Here is a 19,360-nt window from a genome sequence, read left to right as displayed (position 1 = left end):
GACGGCTGCCATCAGATCAGAGATTAAGTTGTTTGGTCCCTGAAGCTTTAAGTTAAGCTCATTAAGGTGTGCTGTGATGTCGACCAAAAATGCCACCATGTCCATATTGTGCTCATCTTGCAAAAACATTAAAAACTGTGTGGCCCTCTGACTCGTCAGCTGTTGTAAAAACATTTTTAGTTCATTCCGAATGGACCAGAAGCGAGCTAATGTATTCCCTTTACTCAGCCATCTTACATTGTTGTGTAACAGGAGGTCGTTTGCATTTGCCTCAACTTCTCTCAGAAAATCTTTCAGGAGACGATGTTGAAGAGACGAAGATGCTCGGAGGAAGTTGATTATTTTCATCATGGTGCTCATTACTTCATTAAACTCTTCCTTCAGAGACGCACACAGAACAGTCTGATGGATTATACAGTGGTATGCAATGAGATCTGGGTTGTCTTCTTTCATTCGGGTTACAGCCCCCTTCTCTCTTCCTACCATGGCTGGGGCGCACCGTCTGTAGTGACCGAGATCACCTTTTTCGGATCAATACCCCTCTTTATCAGCATCTCCTTAACGGCGTCATATAGGTCCTCTCCTCTTGTGTGTGTCTCAAGTGCCCTCACACCCAGCAAGTCCTCACAGATCTCTTTGTTTTGTTTGTGAAAAAATCTCACATAGACCAAAAGTTGCGCATTATCTGTGACATCTGTGGACTCGTCCATGGCTAATGATATGCATTCTGCACTCTGCATAGCTTCCTCAAGCTGTGACAAGACATCATCTGCTAATATTTCAGATTTCCTGATTGTGGACGTAGCTGACATTGGAATTTGTTTGATTTTGTCACATAGTTCGTCTTTTTGTTTACCTTCAAGCGGTACTCAAACACTCCTTCACAGCCGTCACATCGTTGAAGCATTTTTTATGCTGTCCCAAAATCCATGCAATTCGCAGTGAACACTCATGTGTATGCTGCTGTGCAGTAAAAGAGCGTGTGAGGAGTCGGGTTGATCTGTCGTACTGGACTCTTAGCTCGTTTATCTTCCGTGCTCTCACTTCAGATTTCAATGGATAAGTCTGTTCAAAAAGCTTGTGTTTGGTTTCGTAGTGACGCTTAATATTGCCGCTTTTGATTAACGCCACCGTTTCACAGCATATGAGACATAAAGGTTTTACACTACCAGTTGGAAGGATAAATCCATACCGATCTGTCCATTCACTTTTAAAAATCCTATTTTCTGCATCAACTTTTCTCACCTTTGAGCATGCCATACCTACAGTACTCCTCTCTAGCTGTTATTACTTTTCAAACTGATTTAGCGTAACGTAACGTGATCTATACGCCGTAAAATTTACGGCGTAAGTATAGATCACGTTACGTTACGCTAAATTTACGGCGTAAATGGTTGGCAACTGTCGTAATCACTGGTTTAGCTGTTGTGCCCGTCGTCCAGGCATTGATCAAACGGTGCTTTGGGATTATGTATTTTAGGGCATTTCTCTATCACAAATTACCGGTCCGGACAAACGCTTAACTTGGTCCGAATCAGGACCGAGGTCCGCCGTTTGGTGATATCTGGCTTAGATTAAGCCAGGATTAGGCCATAGTTTAATTCGGACATTTAAGTAATAGTGCATTTAGAGACTTTTAAGACTTAGTGCATTTCCCTAATGTACTTAAAGTGCTCTATTTTCACGCACTAATTGTGTACTTCATATACTAAAAGTTATTCTTTAGTACTTAAGATAAACTTAAGATCATCTAAGTGAACTCAACTGTGCTATTTTGAGACAGCATGAAGATGAAACAAAATGTGCTTTTAATATACTATCTCAGCATTTCCAAAAATGTATTTTGTAACCACTTTTAATATAATTGAAACATTTCATAAACCTTTAAATATACTAATTATAAAAAATACACTTATTCACTATTTAAAATATACGCTTTGTATACATTTATATATTATTCATATGTCATGCCCTTGCACTGTTTGTCTTGGTTTTTCCCAGTGTTTCCTGTTGTGATCCTGGCTCTCTCAGGGTTTTCTTGTCTGTTTGTGTTTTTGTTTTGTTTTTGAGTGTCTACGTCACTCTCCCCACCCCGTGTCTCCCTCCAGCTGTTTCTCATCTCTCTTTATTCAACCAACACCAGTTCCTAATGCCGCTAATTTCTACTTCCTCTATATAAACTCCCGTCCCCACTTGTCCTCTGTTAGTCTGTTTTGATCTCTTGCCTTGTCTAGTCAATTCCTGTTTAGTCTTTGCTTTTTTTGCCTTTTTTTTCTCTGCTCTTTTTGCTGCTTGTTATTTTTTGCTCTCTACCATAAATCCCGCTAGTGTCCCATTTCCTCTGCTGTATTGTTACACAGCTCTGCATTCCGGACCGTTTCATCCTCAGATCGAGATCGTTCCCAGAAGATTCTCTGTTTCTCTCAGCTGTGATTGCTCAACGCCGGGTCGAGATCGCTCCCAGAAGATTCTCTGTTTCTCTCAGCTGTGATTGCTCAACGCCGGGTCGAGATTGCTCCCAGAAGATTCTCTGTTTCTCTCAGCTGTGGAGATCGCTCCCTGAAGATTCTCTGTTTCTCTCAGCTGTGGAGATCGCTCCCTGAAGATTCTCTGTTTCTCTCTGCAGTGATTGCTCAACGCCGGATTGAGATCGCTCCCCGAAGATTCTCTGTTTCTCTCAGCTGTGGAGATCGCTCCCAGAAGATTCTCTGTTTCTCTCAGCTGTGATTGCTCAACGCCGGATTGAGATCGCTCCCCGAAGATTCTCTGTTTCTCTCAGCTGTGATTGCTCAACGCCGGGTCGAGATCGCTCCCCGAAGATTCTCTGTTTCTCTCAGCTGTGATTGCTCAACGCCGGATTGAGATCGCTCCCCGAAGATTCTCTGTTTCTCTCAGCTGTGATTGCTCAACGCCGGATTGAGATCGCTCCCCGAAGATTCTCTGTTTCTCTCAGCTGTGATTGCTCAACGCCGGGACGAGATCGCTCCCCGAAGATTCTCTGTTTCTCTCAGCTGTGGAGATCGCTCCCTGAAGATTCTGTTTCTCTCTGCAGTGATTGCTCAACGCCGGGTCGAGATAGCTCCCAGAAGATTCTCTGTTTCTCTCAGCTGTGATTGCTCAACGCCGGGTCGAGATAGCTCCCAGAAGATTCTCTGTTTCTCTCTGCAGTGATTGCTCAACGCCGGGTCGAGATCGCTCCCAGAAGATTCTCTGTTTCTCTCAGCTGTGATTGCTCAACGCCGAGTCGAGATCGCTCCCAGAAGATTCTCTGTTTCTCTCAGCTGTGATTGCTCAACGCCGAGTCGAGATCGCTCCCCGAAGATTCTCTGTTTCTCTCAGCTGTGATTGCTCAACGCCGGGTCGAGATCGCTCCCAGAAGATTCTCTGTTTCTCTCAGCTGTGGAGATCGCTCCCCGAAGATTCTCTGTTTCTCTCAGCTGTGATTGCTCAACGCCGAGTCGAGATCACTCCCCGAAGATTCTCTGTTTCTCTCAGCTGTGATTGCTCAACGCCGGGTCGAGATCGCTCCCAGAAGATTCTCTGTTCCTCTCAGCTGTGATTGCTCAACGCCGAGTCGAGATCGCTCCCCGAAGATTCTCTGTTTCTCTCAGCTGTGGAGATCGCTCCCCGAAGATTCTCTGTTTCTCTCAGCTGTGGAGATCGCTCCCCGAAGATTCTCTGTTTCTCTCAGCTGTGATTGCTCAACGCCGAGTCGAGATCACTCCCCGAAGATTCTCTGTTTCTCTCAGCTGTGATTGCTCAACGCCGGGTCGAGATCGCTCCCAGAAGATTCTCTGTTCCTCTCAGCTGTGATTGCTCAACGCCGAGTCGAGATCGCTCCCCGAAGATTCTCTGTTTCTCTCAGCTGTGGAGATCGCTCCCCGAAGATTCTCTGTTTCTCTCAGCTGTGGAGATCGCTCCCCGAAGATTCTCTGTTTCTCTCAGCTGTGATTGCTCAACGCCGAGTCGAGATCGCTCCCCGAAGATTCTCTGTTTCTCTCTGCAGTGATTGCTCAATGCCGAGTCGAGATCGCTCCCCGAAGATTCTCTGTTTCTCTCAGCTGTGATTGCTCAACGCCGGGTCGAGATCGCTCCCAGAAGATTCTCTGTTTCTCTCAGCTGTGATTGCTCAACGCTGAGTCGAGATCGCTCCCAGAAGATTCTCTGTTTCTCTCAGCTGTGGAGATCGCTCCCCGAAGATTCTCTGTTTCTCTCAGCTGTGATTGCTCAAGGCCGAGTCGAGATCGCTCCCCGAAGATTCTCTGTTTCTCTCAGCTGTGATTGCTCAACGCCGGGTCGAGATCGCTCCCAGAAGATTCTCTGTTTCTCTCAGCTGTGGAGATCGCTCCCTGAAGATTCTCTGTTTCTCTCAGCTGTGGAGATCGCTCCCTGAAGATTCTCTGTTTCTCTCTGCAGTGATTGCTCAACGCCGGATTGAGATCGCTCCCCGAAGATTCTCTGTTTCTCTCAGCTGTGGAGATCGCTCCCAGAAGATTCTCTGTTTCTCTCAGCTGTGATTGCTCAACGCCGGATTGAGATCGCTCCCCGAAGATTCTCTGTTTCTCTCAGCTGTGATTGCTCAACGCCGGGACGAGATCGCTCCCCGAAGATTCTCTGTTTCTCTCAGCTGTGGAGATCGCTCCCTGAAGATTCTGTTTCTCTCTGCAGTGATTGCTCAACGCCGGGTCGAGATAGCTCCCAGAAGATTCTCTGTTTCTCTCAGCTGTGATTGCTCAACGCCGGGTCGAGATAGCTCCCAGAAGATTCTCTGTTTCTCTCAGCTGTGATTGCTCAACGCCGGGTCGAGATCGCTCCCAGAAGATTCTCTGTTTCTCTCAGCTGTGATTGCTCAACGCTGAGTCGAGATCGCTCCCAGAAGATTCTCTGTTTCTCTCAGCTGTGGAGATCGCTCCCTGAAGATTCTGTTTCTCTCTGCAGTGATTGCTCAACGCCGGGTCGAGATAGCTCCCAGAAGATTCTCTGTTTCTCTCAGCTGTGATTGCTCAACGCCGGGTCGAGATAGCTCCCAGAAGATTCTCTGTTTCTCTCAGCTGTGATTGCTCAACGCCGGGTCGAGATCGCTCCCAGAAGATTCTCTGTTTCTCTCAGCTGTGATTGCTCAACGCCGAGTCGAGATCGCTCCCCGAAGATTCTCTGTTTCTCTCAGCTGTGATTGCTCAACGCCGGGTCGAGATCGCTCCCAGAAGATTCTCTGTTTCTCTCAGCTGTGGAGATCGCTCCCCGAAGATTCTCTGTTTCTCTCAGCTGTGATTGCTCAACGCCGAGTCGAGATCACTCCCCGAAGATTCTCTGTTTCTCTCAGCTGTGATTGCTCAACGCCGGGTCGAGATCGCTCCCCGAAGATTCTCTGTTTCTCTCAGCTGTGGAGATCGCTCCCCGAAGATTCTCTGTTTCTCTCAGCTGTGATTGCTCAACGCCGAGTCGAGATCACTCCCCGAAGATTCTCTGTTTCTCTCAGCTGTGATTGCTCAACGCCGAGTCGAGATCGCTCCCCGAAGATTCTCTGTTTCTCTCAGCTGTGGAGATCGCTCCCCGAAGATTCTCTGTTTCTCTCAGCTGTGGAGATCGCTCCCCGAAGATTCTCTGTTTCTCTCAGCTGTGATTGCTCAACGCCGAGTCGAGATCGCTCCCCGAAGATTCTCTGTTTCTCTCAGCTGTGATTGCTCAACGCCGGGTCGAGATCGCTCCCAGAAGATTCTCTGTTCCTCTCAGCTGTGATTGCTCAACGCCGAGTCGAGATCGCTCCCCGAAGATTCTCTGTTTCTCTCAGCTGTGGAGATCGCTCCCCGAAGATTCTCTGTTTCTCTCAGCTGTGGAGATCGCTCCCCGAAGATTCTCTGTTTCTCTCAGCTGTGATTGCTCAACGCCGAGTCGAGATCGCTCCCCGAAGATTCTCTGTTTCTCTCTGCAGTGATTGCTCAACGCCGAGTCGAGATCGCTCCCCGAAGATTCTCTGTTTCTCTCAGCTGTGATTGCTCAACGCCGGGTCGAGATCGCTCCCAGAAGATTCTCTGTTTCTCTCAGCTGTGATTGCTCAAGGCCGAGTCGAGATCGCTCCCAGAAGATTCTCTGTTTCTCTCAGCTGTGGAGATCGCTCCCCGAAGATTCTCTGTTTCTCTCAGCTGTGATTGCTCAAGGCCGAGTCGAGATCGCTCCCCGAAGATTCTCTGTTTCTCTCAGCTGTGATTGCTCAACGCCGGGTCGAGATCGCTCCCAGAAGATTCTCTGTTTCTCTCAGCTGTGATTGCTCAACGCCGGGTCGAGATCGCTCCCAGAAGATTCTCTGTTTCTCTCAGCTGTGATTGCTCAACGCCGGGTCGAGATCGCTCCCAGAAGATTCTCTGTTTCTCTCAGCTGTGATTGCTCAACGCCAGGTCGAGATCGCTCCCAGAAGATTCTCTGTTTCTCTCAGCTGTGATTGCTCAACGCCGGATTGAGATCGCTCCCAGAAGATTCTCTGTTTCTCTCAGCTGTGATTGCTCAACGCCGGGTCGAGATCGCTCCCAGAAGATTCTCTGTTTCTCTCAGCTGTGATTGCTCAACGCCGGGTCGAGATCGCTCCCAGAAGATTCTCTGTTTCTCTCAGCTGTGATTGCTCAACGCCGGGTCGAGATCGCTCCCAGAAGATTCTCTGTTTCTCTCAGCTGTGATTGCTCAACGCCGAGTCGAGATCGCTCCCAGAAGATTCTCTGTTTCTCTCAGCTGTGGAGATCGCTCCCCGAAGATTCTCTGTTTCTCTCAGCTGTGATTGCTCAAGGCCGAGTCGAGATCGCTCCCCGAAGATTCTCTGTTTCTCTCAGCTGTGATTGCTCAACGCCGGGTCGAGATCGCTCCCAGAAGATTCTCTGTTTCTCTCAGCTGTGATTGCTCAACGCCGAGTCGAGATCGCTCCCAGAAGGTTCTCTGTTTCTCTCTGCTGTGCTTGCTGAACGCCGGGTCGAGATTGCTCCTCGAAGATCCTGCTGGATCCTGGTTGGGGTTTTCCTGTCTGTTCGTGTTTTAATTGTCATCTCGCCATGTATGCTGAGGGAGGACTATTTTCTTTGAACATTCTTTGTTTTTTTCGTCAATAAACCAGTTTTTTTGCCCTGCATCTGAGTCTCCTGAGTTTATCATGACAGTTTTTGGACTGTTTGGATTCTTCCATGCCCGTATTTGGTCTTCCTGCTCATTTGTGTGATTCCCCTCCACCTACTGTTGTGATTATCTTCTGTTTATAAGTTAGTTTGATTTCCCTGTTTCTTTGTCCGACTGTGCATTTTCTCCAGCCCGTCCTGTCTATTGTTGCCCTGCCTTAGGATTTATTAAATACTTTATATACTTCTACGTCGTCTTACGCTTTCCTACACGCTTCGTGACAGTGTATGAATAATGTATTGCCCACATATTTTATTATTAAAAATATGTGGGCAGTACATTATTCATACGCTTTGTATATTTATTAGAAATTATTCATATATTTTAAATAAGTGTATTAAGTATAATTAGTATATTTAAAGGTTTAGGAAATATGTTTCAATTGCATTAAAAGTGGTAACAAAATACTTTTTTGGAAATGCGGAGATAGTATGTTAAAAGCACATTTTAGCTCATCTTCATGGTGTCTCAAAATAGCACAGTTGGGTACACAGATGATCTTAAGTTTATCTTAAGAAGTACTAAAGAATAACTTTTATTATATTAAGTATGCAATTACTGCGTGGAAAAGAGCACTTTAAATACATTAGGGAAGTGCATTTAAATAAATTGTATTTTAGTGCACTTTTTTTCGCCTGGGCATCTCTAAGACATCTATTTGATGTCTGCATTTACATCTGCAGAACATTTTTTTTTAGAGTGTTTGTTCATCTGCAATTCGTCTATTGGTTTGGATCTTTGGATTCCTTTAATCAAAAGGGAAGTTTGTGAATTATTTATCTCTGAAAATCAGCTTATGAAAGAACTGGATGCCACTTAGGTACTCTTTGATGGAACCAGATTGAAGGCCTTTAATGGCGTTGAGGTACGAGATGAATGAAGATATCGAGAGGAGGGAAAAATCGGGAAACTGCAGTTTGAATGATAAGTGGAATGCTTTAAACCTTCTCCATGCTGTTGTATAAGTTTGGAGGGTTCTAGGAGAAACTGCTTGGAGGATTGTATCGAGGAATGCGTCGAGAAGGGGTTTTAAAGGATGAGTTACGGGAATATTAGTTCTGAATAGTGAAGAACTGGGGTTGGGAATTGGTCCGCCTCTGGAGCTAACGTCCTGAATTTTTGAAAAAGAAAACAAGAGAGTCAGCAATTTGATTTTGTGATCCAGGGACATGTTTGGCAACTATAATAAATTCGTTGCATGCTGAAATCCAGGTGAGACGTCTTAAAAGTGGCATGAGAGAGTGAGAATGTGAATGGCCTTTATTAATGCACTAGACAGTTGCTTCATTGTCGCAATACACTAAAATGCTGTTGGCAGTCCATTCTTTCCCCCTCAGAAAGGCTGCTACAACGACAGGATAAAGCTCAAACAGTGCTGAGGACTCGGATGAGTCCAGAAGCTGAGGGCGCCAAGGGGATGTGAACCAGTGCCCTTGGTAAAAAAACAAAACAAAACCCAAAGCCGACTGAGGGAGCTGCATCGGTGAACAATTGGATGTCGATTGTAGAGGATACTAGGTTGTTGTAAAAAAGAGAGAGACCATTCCATTGTTTAAGAAATGTTATCCATAATAAGAGTTCGTCGCTGCAAGCCTGGTTTATTGAAATTTGATCCTCTAGCGCGAAAACCGAGGACGCGAATGAGAGGAGATGCGCAATGAAAGGGCGTCCTTGGAGAATGATACTCATGGCGAAGTTTAAATAGCCGAGTAGAGAGAGAAGTTTGCGTTTTGAACAACTTGGGTTGTCTGTGAGGGTGGAAGCTACGAGGATTATCCTATCATTTTTTTATTTGGGCAAAGAAGCCTTAAATTTGACAGAATCCAAGTTAATGCCCAGGAATTCGATGGATGTGGCAGGACCCATGTTTTTTTCCTGGGCGATGGGGATCCCAAGCTTAGAAAAAAACTTTTTGAACTGTAAGGATATGCTGGGATGGCATTGGGAGGAGAGACAATTAGAAAGTCATCAAGCAAGTGAATGAGATGGTTTATGGTTTAACTGAAAATGATTGTTTACAATAATGCGTAACTTACACACTATGGTACTGTTTAAATACTGTGCAGTTGCTTTGACACAATCTGTATTGTAAAAAGCGCTATATAAATAAAGGTGACTTGACTTGACTTTATTGCATAATTGTTTGACAAAATCCAGCAAACGGCTTCTGAAAGCATATCGAAAATTTTGGGGCTGCTTTTGCACCCGAAGGTTAGGCGAACAGCGAAATAAAATTTCCCGTGCATCTGGATGGATGGGCATCACTTTGAAAGCTGCTGTGATATCAATTTTTGCCATCCAAGCGCTATGACCCACTATTTTTAGAATATCAATGGCATGATCGATGTCATGGTATTTTAGAGAAAATTCGTCAAGAGGAATTAAGCTGTTAATGCTTGGGAACGGGGAATTGTGCGGAGCTGAAAGGTCTACTATTAGACGTTTCTTAACTGAGAATTTCCTGGTGGCTATTCCGATTGGGCTGATGCGGAAAATTGGGAAGTGGGGTGCATCGAAGGGGCCGATCATGAAACCGGAGTACACTACTTTTTTAATCAGACCGGGTTCAGCGAGCGCAGATTGGAGGTTATTACAGATGATATTTTGAGAAAGCGTGCACTCCACGCCGGGTTTAAAACCATGTGCGAGACCGGAGAGCAGATAACTGGTGAATTCGGTGTCGGGATGGTTAGACAATTCGCAAGACAGACGAGAAATATTGACAGGAGTCGATAAGTAATTTTTAGAATTTTTATTTACTGATTTTTTGACAGGGCAAACATGACAGGCGTGCGCACCGCCACAGAAGCTGCAGATGTGCAGGTAACGGCAGCGCTGTCTGGCGCATCTGCCGGCGTTGAAGTGCTTGCAGGACTGCCTGCTTTCGGAGAAAGGAGCCTCTCTTCTGGAGTCCTGATTTGTATAGGCTGTTGTGAGTCCTGGCACGTAACTGGTAGATTTAACGGGCTTGAGACTGGACATGGCGGAATGGAAGGATTAACTTGAAAACGTTCCTACAGCCGAGAAATACTCTGCTGTGGAGGTCTGGGTCAAGTGTGCCCCAGTAAGGGTATTGATTCCACTGGGAAACCTTTTTGGCGCATTTTGCAGAGAAGAGTTTGTGATATGTTTAGAAGTGCCCTCCCCCATATGACAACGCGAGCTCGGCTATCAACGCCAAATAATCGTTCAGCTCGCGCCGCCTGTGGGGGAAAGCTGAGCAGATTATTTCTGTGAAGCGACTGAATGCGATGGAGAACTCTGAGAATGATAAAATCCGTTGGGCTGAGTTTTGATTTTTTAAAGTGACCGAAAAATCCCCGCAATCTATTTGGCGATTAGATACAGAAGCGGGAAGCAGAGAGAGTAAGGAGGAAAGATCTATGTCCGCACCTGCCACGATTTGCGCTCGGATGCTGTGCGGCACTGGGGGTGGTTCCGCGGCCACGGCATTTGGTGGGGCTGGCAGAGGTGTCGCTTTCGGAAGACTGCGGTGGGAGAATGGAGGGATGTTCGGGCTCGTCGTTGGACGGGGAGAGTTGAGGTAGAGACATGTTGGCATAAGGTGCAAACCAAAATGCTAAAAAAACTGTCAAGGAACAGAGGGAAGGCTTTCGTACCAACTAACCCTTGAACTGTCTGCTCCGCCATGGCCACCCGAGCTCACTGTTTTCACGCTGCTTGTATATATTAGACAGATTTAAAGCTCCTGAATTCTTTAATTCAGACATTCTAAACAACTACAGAGTACTTTTTCTAAAGTAAGTGAACCTGCCAAACAGAACAACAGGAAGATGCCAAAATACCACTCACTAAACCTGTCCATTTGAACTGGACTGACCGAATATCTACTGTTTGTATCCATCATAAAATGAACATACAAATGAAAAATACAGCAAATACATACTATATCTGTTGATGCTGGTGCTCATATGTGCATAAACACCACTGACCCTTACAAAATCCAACTCTATGGGTGAGCATCCATTATAAAACACTCACAAGACTTTCATTTTGACAACTATGCAAATATTTTGAAATTTCACACAAAAATACTATGGATCAGAGCCCCTAAAGCATGACTAGTTCATGAATCAACAGCGGACTTATGCGTGCCTAGACTCCGATATGCAAGAGTGTCATTGTTACTATTAATCTGATCGTCTTTACTTTTACATTAGTGCGAGGGTTTGTTTCCTGCAGTCAAGAGATGAAGTAGAGACCCGTTTTTCCGCGGGGGTATAGGTTACTTTTATGTGGGCTTTTGCTGGTGTGAGTGGGACAAAATAACATACATTTCTGCGGAAGCGGGACAAAAAAATCAGTCCCTTGCAGGTCTCTGATGATGTTTGCGTGCCGCGGTTGAAAGTTTTGAGCCGCCGTTCAGTCTGTATGCGATGAGGCTTGCTGCGCCGAGTTCAAAGCAATCAATCACAGAACACGAAAGAGGCCGTGCTTTGACCATTTTAGGATAAAATTTAAGTTAATTTTAAGCCATCTCGCGGGCCACCGGTTGAGAATCCCTGCTCTATGTGACTTTCTGGACACGCCCCGGTCTCTGTAGTGTTGTGATAGCCTACGTCATTCACGCAGCAGTGAAGGGAGACGTGCTTGAGAAACAGTTCAGAGGGGAGAAAACAATCTAACAATATTTTCCACTTTCTAAATAATAAAAGTATGTCTACTAATAAAAGTATGTATGTCTACTAATAATTATGAAGAAATAAATCGGGATTTACCGATGCAGATATGTTAGAAACGATGCATCGCGATACAAATGCCAATTTGTATCCGATGCGCACTTTTTAAACCGATGCATCGCATCGTTAACGTTTTAAACCGATGCACCGAGTGAATCGGGGAATCTTCCCATCCCTACTACCTAGTACATCTTCCTCCATGTTTGCAATATCTGCACAAAGGAGACGTGGATCCGCTGCTTGAAGATCTTGTTTGGAGAAGACAGTTGATTTTACACTCAAAAATGTAAGTATTACTTCTTAGAAATTAAGATGACCTCAGAATGCACTGATCAATAATAATGATTAATGCTGACCTATAATTAATTATATTTTCTAGTAAAACAAGCATGTTTTTTTAAATCAAGTAATTAATTAATGCATATGTTAATGAAACTTATATTTTATTTACCAATAACAACATGCATAAATGAGTAAAATAATAAAGTAACCATGAACATAATTAAAGACACATGGAACTGTCATGATCGGGGCTGTGGGTCTTCCCTCAGCCTCCCGAGGTCGCTGTTCCCCTTGCACTGCACTCCCCTGATCGTTCACATCTGTCTTGGTCTATAAGAACTCTCACCTTTCACTCCTGTTTCATGGCTGCATTGTCTTCTGTCTAGTATGTATTTTGTGTTCCTGATCTGGCCTTGACCGTGTTCCCTGTTTTGTTCTTTTGAGTTTATGTTGGATTTTGCCGTGTTGGCTTTTGGTTTTGTTTATTTTGTATTTGTTTCATTAAATATATATCTTCCCTGCAACTGGACCCAGACCCTTTCTCTATTAACGTGACAGGAACAAAGCTTTATTCAGACATATTGGTAATTTAGTCTTTCTTTAGATGCTCTCGCTGGCTCTTTGGTCTCTGAGGATGAAGAGACCACAGCAACATCTGGTCCAGATGAGACCAAGGGCAGGTGGAGTGATGGAGGGTCTCATCGATGGCACTAAACCATTTCCAGGATGCTGCTGTGGATTTCTCTTTTCTCGATGCACACACCAGTCTGCAGCAGATATTTCAGATCATACAAAGATGCACAAATACAATACAAAAGTTGACATTTTAACAGCACAATTTCATTAGATCTCTGTATTAGAAGTAACAAAATTACCTAACTTTATATTAAGTTTCAGATTTTACTTTTTTCCCCACAAATGCTGCTGTCACCTTTCCTTTCAGGTCCTGCTCCACCGCAAAATATCTGCAACAAAGGCATAGAAATCTAGAATCAGAAAAGTTCTTAAAGTTTTTTATTTTTTTATATTATTAATAAACTGCAACTTAAGGTTTAAATAGATGTCTGTAGTGTACTCACTCTTCACCGGACAAGCATACTTGTCTCATCTGTCCCTGTAACATCCAGACAAGATTCAGTTCCCTCTGATTCATGTGCTCAATACTACATTTATGAGGTAGCTGTTGTGTTCATTGGATTTTTATCCAATACAAATGCTCCTGAATTTAGCAACAGTACTATTAGACAAATGAAATAGATAACTCATGTTTAGTTACTATATGTACATTTGTTTATTTACATTACATTAATCTAAAGCAGTGTTGACAACAGTGAACTCTACATAAACTCACATAACATCCATCACTCATTTAGATGTCTGTTTGGTGTTGTGATGTGCTCATTTAATTCTCTCAGAACATGTTCCTGTCAGTTGTTAAACATTTAGTAATCATCTTTAAGATGTATGTGGTCGCTATACGTAATAAAACGTGTTTTACAGCGAAATCACAAATATACTTTAACGTTACACATCTTGACACCTAATGCAAATCAGCAGTTTACGATACAGCTCAACAAATACGATTTTAAGACAGGGAACCGTGTTTTGGTTTGTAATAGACCTTTTTCACAGAAACCGGAAATACGCAATCGCAGGGTATGCAGACTTCCTGTGTAATGTCAACACAGCAGAAAGCCGGGTAATTTAAAATTAAAATGGAGAGAGTCTACACAACTTCCCTCACTTGGTTTGCCAAAGATAACTTTTGCCGACCTGATAAGAGTCGTGGAGGAAAACTCCATCACAAAGAGGAACAAATTGGATAAAGGATATAATTTTTTCCACTAAGAGTTTATCCGGGACGTTCTAAAACGCTTAACATGGCTTAACGTCTGTAAAAAACGACCAGGAAACCCCAAATTTCTGTCAAACCTTACTTGGAACAAACACTAACTACTGTCAAAAGAACGAGCCCTTATTCCACAGATAAAGTGAATAATATCACGTTAAGCGTTTTCTCCCCCATAGAAGCCCATTGTAAGGAAACTGCTTAACGTGGTTTAACTTACCTTAACAGCGACCAGGGAAGACCAAACTTCTGTTAAATTTTACTTATAATAAACACTTTCTGCTCTCAAAAGAACGAGCTCTCATTTAGCATATAAAGTGATCGCCCCCCATAGAAGTCCATTATACAAAAAAAAAAGCTTAAAGTGGCTTAAAATTTTTAAGAAAGCAACAGATCCCTACTTAAGAAATTAGGGAACGTCAACGTCAAGGCGAACATCAAAACCATTACGCTACAAAAACTTGTGCAGAGAAGACAGCCAGCAATCTCCTGGTGATCGCTTGTTATTTTGTTAACGTACATCGCAACAGACCCTGACAAAGAAAGCAATAGATCCCTACTTAAGTATTTCTGGAAAAAGCCATCTGCTGTTTCCACCCAGTTTCGAACTGGGGACCTTTCGCGTGTGAGGCGAACGTGGTAACCACTACACTAGGAAAACCTGCACAAGGAACAGCCAGCAATCTCCTCGTGATCGCTTTCTGAAGAGTTAATAAAAGAAGAGATAACTAAATCCCTCCTCTGACGTCGTAATCAGTTCATGTTTTCCCACAAAAGAGAAACATTGTTTCTGCTCGGTTTCGAACCGAGGACCTTTCGCGTGTAAAGCGAACGTGATTACCACTACACTACAGAAACTTGACATGACACCACAGTTCTTTTAACTCCGCTTGGCAGAAGGCCTTTGTAGTGTTAACGAAGAAAGCAACAGATCCCTACTTAAGAAATTGAGGAAAAAGCCAAGAGCTTTTTTAGCACAGTTTCGAACTTGTGACCTTTCGCAAATGAGGTGAACGTCAAAATCATTATGCTACAGAAACTTGCGCAGAGAAGACAGACAGCAATCTCCTGGTGATCGCTTGTTATTTTGTTAATGTACATCGCAACAGACCCTGACCCTGACAAAGAAAGCAATAGATCCCTACTTAAGTATTTCTGGAAAAAGCCATCTGCTGTTTCCACCCAGTTTCGAACTGGGGACCTTTCGCGTGTGAGGCGAACGTGATAACCACTACACTATGGAAACCTGCACAGAGGTGACAGCCAGCAATCTCCTCGTGATCGCTTGCTGAAGAGTTAATAAAAGAAGAGATAACTACATCCCTCCTCTGACGTCGTAATCAGTTCATGTTTTCCCACAAAAGTGAAACGTTGTTTCTGCTCGGTTTCGAACCGAGGATCTTTCGCGTGTAAAGCAAACGTGATGACCACTACACTACAGAAACTTGACGTGACACCACAGTTCTTTTAACTCCGCTTGGCAGAAGGCCTTTGTAGTGTTAACGAAGAAAGCAACAGATCCCTACATAAGAAATTGAGGAAAAAGCCAATAGCTGTTTTAGCACAGTTTCGAACTGGTGACCTTTCGCAAATGAGGTGAACGTCAAAATCATTATGCTACAGAAACTTGTGCACAGAAAACAGCCAGCAACCTCCTGGTGATCGCTTGTTATTTTGTTAACGTACATCGCAACAGACCCTGACAAAGAAGGCAATAGATCCCTACTTAAGTATTTCTGGAAAAAGCCATCTGCTGTTTCCACCCAGTTTCGAACTGGGGACCTTTCGCGTGTGAGGCGAACGTGATAACCACTACACTATGGAAACCTGCACAAATGCGACAGCCAGCAATCTCCTCGTGATCGCTTGCTGAAGAGTTAATAAAAGAAGAGATAACTAAATCCCTCCTCTGACATCGTAATCAGTTCATGTTTTCCCACAAAAGAGAAACATTGTTTCTGCTCGGTTTCGAACCTAGGACCTTTCGCGTGTTAGGCAAACGTGATGACCACTACACTACAGAAACTTGACGTGACACCACAGTTCTTTTTAAGTCCGCTTGGCAGAAGGCCTTTGTAGTGTTAACGAAGAAAGCAACAGATCCCTACTTAAGAAATTGAGGAAAAAGCCAAGAGCTTTTTTAGCACAGTTTCGAACTGGTGACCTTTCGCAAATGAGGTGAACGTCAAAATCATTATGCTACAGAAACTTTCGCAGAGAATACAGACAGCAATCTCCTGGTGATCGCTTGTTATTTTGTTAACGTACATGGCAACAGACCCTGACCCTGACAAAGAAAGCAATAGATCCCTACTTAAGTATTTCTGGAAAAAGCCATCTGCTGTTTCCACCCAGTTTCGAACTGGGGACCTTTCGCGTATGAGGCGAACGTGATAACCACTACACTATGGAAACCTGCACAGAGGCGACAGCCAGCAATCTCCTCGTGATCGCTTGCTGAAGAGTTAATAAAAGAAGAGATAACTAAATCCCTCCTCTGACGTCGTAATCAGTTCATGTTTTCCCACAAAAGAGAAACATTGTTTCTGCTCGGTTTCGAACCGAGGACCTTTCGCGTGTAAAGCAAACGTGATGACCACTACACTACAGAAACTTGACGTGACTTCATTGTTCTTTTAACTCCGATTGGCAGAAGGCCTTTGTAGTGTTAACGAAGAAAGCAACAGATCCCTACTTAAGAAATTGAGGAAAAAGCCAAGAGCTTTTTTAGCACAGTTTCGAACTGGTGACCTTTCGCAAATGAGGTGAACGTCAAAATCATTATGCTACAGAAACTTGCGCAGAGAAGACAGACAGCAATCTCCTGGTGATCGCTTGTTATTTTGTTAACGTACATCGCAACAGACCCTGACAAAGAAGGCAATAGATCCCTACTTAAGTATTTCTGGAAAAAGCCATCTGCTGTTTCCACCCAGTTTCGAACTGGGGACCTTTCGCGTGTGAGGCGAACGTGATAACCACTACACTATGGAAACCTGCACAGAGGCGACAGCCAGCAATCTCCTCGTGATCGCTTGCTGAAGAGTTAATAAAAGAAGAGATAACTAAATCCCTCCTCTGACGTCGTAATCAGTTCATGTTTTCCCACAAAAGAGAAACGTTGTTTCTGCTCGGATTCGAACCGAAGACCTTTCGCGTGTAAAGCGAACGTGATGACCACTACACTACAGAAACTTGACGTGACACCACAGTTCTTTTTAAGTCCGCTTGGCAGAAGGCCTTTGTAGTGTTAACGAAGAAAGCAACAGATCCCTACTTAAGAAATTGAGGAAAAAGCCAAGAGCTTTTTTAGCACAGTTTCGAACTGGTGACCTTTCGCAAATGAGGTGAACGTCAAAATCATTATGCTACAGAAACTTGCGCAGAGAAGACAGACAGCAATCTCCTGGTGATCGCTTGTTATTTTGTTAACGTACATGGCAACAGACCCTGACCCTGACAAAGAAAGCAATAGATCCCTACTTAAGTATTTCTGGAAAAAGCCATCTGCTGTTTCCACCCAGTTTCGAACTGGGGACCTTTCGCGTGTGAGGCGAACGTGATAACCACTACATTATGGAAACCTGCACAGAGGCGACAGCCAGCAATCTCCTCGTGATCGCTTGCTGAAGAGTTAATAAAAGAAGAGATAAGTAAATCCCTCCTCTGACGTCGTAATCAGTTCATGTTTTCCCACAAAAGAGAAACGTTGTTTCTGCTCGGTTTCGAACCGAGGACCTTTCGCGTGTAAAGCGAACGTGATGACCACTACACTACAGAAACTTGACGTGACATCACAGTTCTTTTAAGTCCGCTTGGCAGAAGGCCTTTGTAGTGTTAACGAAGAAAGCAACAGATCCCTACTTAAGAAATTGAGGAAAAAGCCAAGAGCTTTTTTAGCTCAGTTTCGAACTGGGGACCTTTCGCGTGTAAAGCAAACGTGATGACCACTACACTACAGAAACTTGACGTGACACCACAGTTCTTTTAACTCCGCTTGGCAGAAGGCCTTTCTAGTGTTAACGAAGAAAGCAACAGATCCCTACTTAAGAAATTGAGGAAAAAGCCAAGAGCTGTTTTAGCACAGTTTCGAACTGGTGACCTTTCGCAAATGAGGTGAACGTCAAAATCATTATGCTACAGAAACTTGCGCAGAGAAGACAGACAGCAATCTCCTGGTGATCGCTTGTTATTTTGTTAACGTACATGGCAACAGACCCTGACCCTGACAAAGAAAGCAATAGATCCCTACTTAAGTATTTCTGGAAAAAGCCATCTGCTGTTTCCACCCAGTTTCGAACTGGGGACCTTTCGCGTGTGAGGCGAACGTGATAACCACTACACTATGGAAACCTGCACAGAGGCGACCGCCAGCAATCTCCTCGTGATCGCTTGCTGAAGAGTTAATAAAAGAAGAGATAACTACATCCCTCCTCTGACGTCGTAATCAGTTCATGTTTTCCCACAAAAGTGAAACGTTGTTTCTGCTCGGTTTCGAACCGAGGATCTTTCGCGTGTAAAGCAAACGTGATGACCACTACACTACAGAAACTTGACGTGACACCACAGTTCTTTTAACTCCGCTTGGCAGAAGGCCTTTGTAGTGTTAACGAAGAAAGCAACAGATCCCTACATAAGAAATTGAGGAAAAAGCCAATAGCTGTTTTAGCACAGTTTCGAACTGGTGACCTTTCGCAAATGAGGTGAACGTCAAAATCATTATGCTACAGAAACTTGTGCACAGAAAACAGCCAGCAACCTCCTGGTGATCGCTTGTTATTTTGTTAACGTACATCGCAACAGACCCTGACAAAGAAGGCAATAGATCCCTACTTAAGTATTTCTGGAAAAAGCCATCTGCTGTTTCCACCCAGTTTCGAACTGGGGACCTTTCGCGTGTGAGGCGAACGTGATAACCACTACACTATGGAAACCTGCACAAATGCGACAGCCAGCAATCTCCTCGTGATCGCTTGCTGAAGAGTTAATAAAAGAAGAGATAACTAAATCCCTCCTCTGACATCGTAATCAGTTCATGTTTTCCCACAAAAGAGAAACATTGTTTCTGCTCGGTTTCGAACCTAGGACCTTTCGCGTGTTAGGCAAACGTGATGACCACTACACTACAGAAACTTGACGTGACACCACAGTTCTTTTTAAGTCCGCTTGGCAGAAGGCCTTTGTAGTGTTAACGAAGAAAGCAACAGATCCCTACTTAAGAAATTGAGGAAAAAGCCAAGAGCTTTTTTAGCACAGTTTCGAACTGGTGACCTTTCGCAAATGAGGTGAACGTCAAAATCATTATGCTACAGAAACTTTCGCAGAGAATACAGACAGCAATCTCCTGGTGATCGCTTGTTATTTTGTTAAC

General features: G+C 44.1%; 12 non-coding genes across 12 annotated transcripts; all 12 read right to left on the bottom strand.

Annotated features, from left to right (window-relative positions):
* Positions 1-14,774: 14,774 nt before the first annotated feature.
* On the bottom strand, positions 14,775-14,847 carry trnav-uac (transfer RNA valine (anticodon UAC)). Its single transcript has one exon. It is a non-coding gene; the product is annotated as a tRNA-Val (tRNA).
* Positions 14,848-15,162: 315 nt separating this feature from the next.
* trnav-cac (transfer RNA valine (anticodon CAC)) lies at positions 15,163-15,235 on the bottom strand. The gene has a single exon. It is a non-coding gene; the product is annotated as a tRNA-Val (tRNA).
* A 126-nt stretch (positions 15,236-15,361) lies between these two features.
* On the bottom strand, positions 15,362-15,434 carry trnav-uac (transfer RNA valine (anticodon UAC)). The gene has a single exon. It is a non-coding gene; the product is annotated as a tRNA-Val (tRNA).
* A 309-nt stretch (positions 15,435-15,743) lies between these two features.
* trnav-cac (transfer RNA valine (anticodon CAC)) lies at positions 15,744-15,816 on the bottom strand. The gene has a single exon. It is a non-coding gene; the product is annotated as a tRNA-Val (tRNA).
* Positions 15,817-16,331: 515 nt separating this feature from the next.
* Positions 16,332-16,404, bottom strand: trnam-cau (transfer RNA methionine (anticodon CAU)). The gene has a single exon. It is a non-coding gene; the product is annotated as a tRNA-Met (tRNA).
* A 126-nt stretch (positions 16,405-16,530) lies between these two features.
* trnav-uac (transfer RNA valine (anticodon UAC)) lies at positions 16,531-16,603 on the bottom strand. The gene has a single exon. It is a non-coding gene; the product is annotated as a tRNA-Val (tRNA).
* Positions 16,604-16,912: 309 nt separating this feature from the next.
* On the bottom strand, positions 16,913-16,985 carry trnav-cac (transfer RNA valine (anticodon CAC)). The gene has a single exon. It is a non-coding gene; the product is annotated as a tRNA-Val (tRNA).
* Positions 16,986-17,111: 126 nt separating this feature from the next.
* On the bottom strand, positions 17,112-17,184 carry trnav-uac (transfer RNA valine (anticodon UAC)). Its single transcript has one exon. It is a non-coding gene; the product is annotated as a tRNA-Val (tRNA).
* Positions 17,185-17,699: 515 nt separating this feature from the next.
* trnav-uac (transfer RNA valine (anticodon UAC)) lies at positions 17,700-17,772 on the bottom strand. Its single transcript has one exon. It is a non-coding gene; the product is annotated as a tRNA-Val (tRNA).
* Positions 17,773-18,269: 497 nt separating this feature from the next.
* On the bottom strand, positions 18,270-18,342 carry trnav-cac (transfer RNA valine (anticodon CAC)). The gene has a single exon. It is a non-coding gene; the product is annotated as a tRNA-Val (tRNA).
* A 126-nt stretch (positions 18,343-18,468) lies between these two features.
* Positions 18,469-18,541, bottom strand: trnav-uac (transfer RNA valine (anticodon UAC)). The gene has a single exon. It is a non-coding gene; the product is annotated as a tRNA-Val (tRNA).
* Positions 18,542-18,850: 309 nt separating this feature from the next.
* trnav-cac (transfer RNA valine (anticodon CAC)) lies at positions 18,851-18,923 on the bottom strand. The gene has a single exon. It is a non-coding gene; the product is annotated as a tRNA-Val (tRNA).
* Between the last annotated feature and the right edge of the window lie 437 nt (positions 18,924-19,360).

The sequence above is a fragment of the Garra rufa genome, chromosome 8 (assembly GCF_049309525.1).
Source record: "Garra rufa chromosome 8, GarRuf1.0, whole genome shotgun sequence".
NCBI lineage: Eukaryota > Metazoa > Chordata > Actinopteri > Cypriniformes > Cyprinidae > Garra > Garra rufa.
Note: the sequence above shows the minus strand (reverse complement) of the source record. Positions and strands in the feature narration are given on the sequence as shown.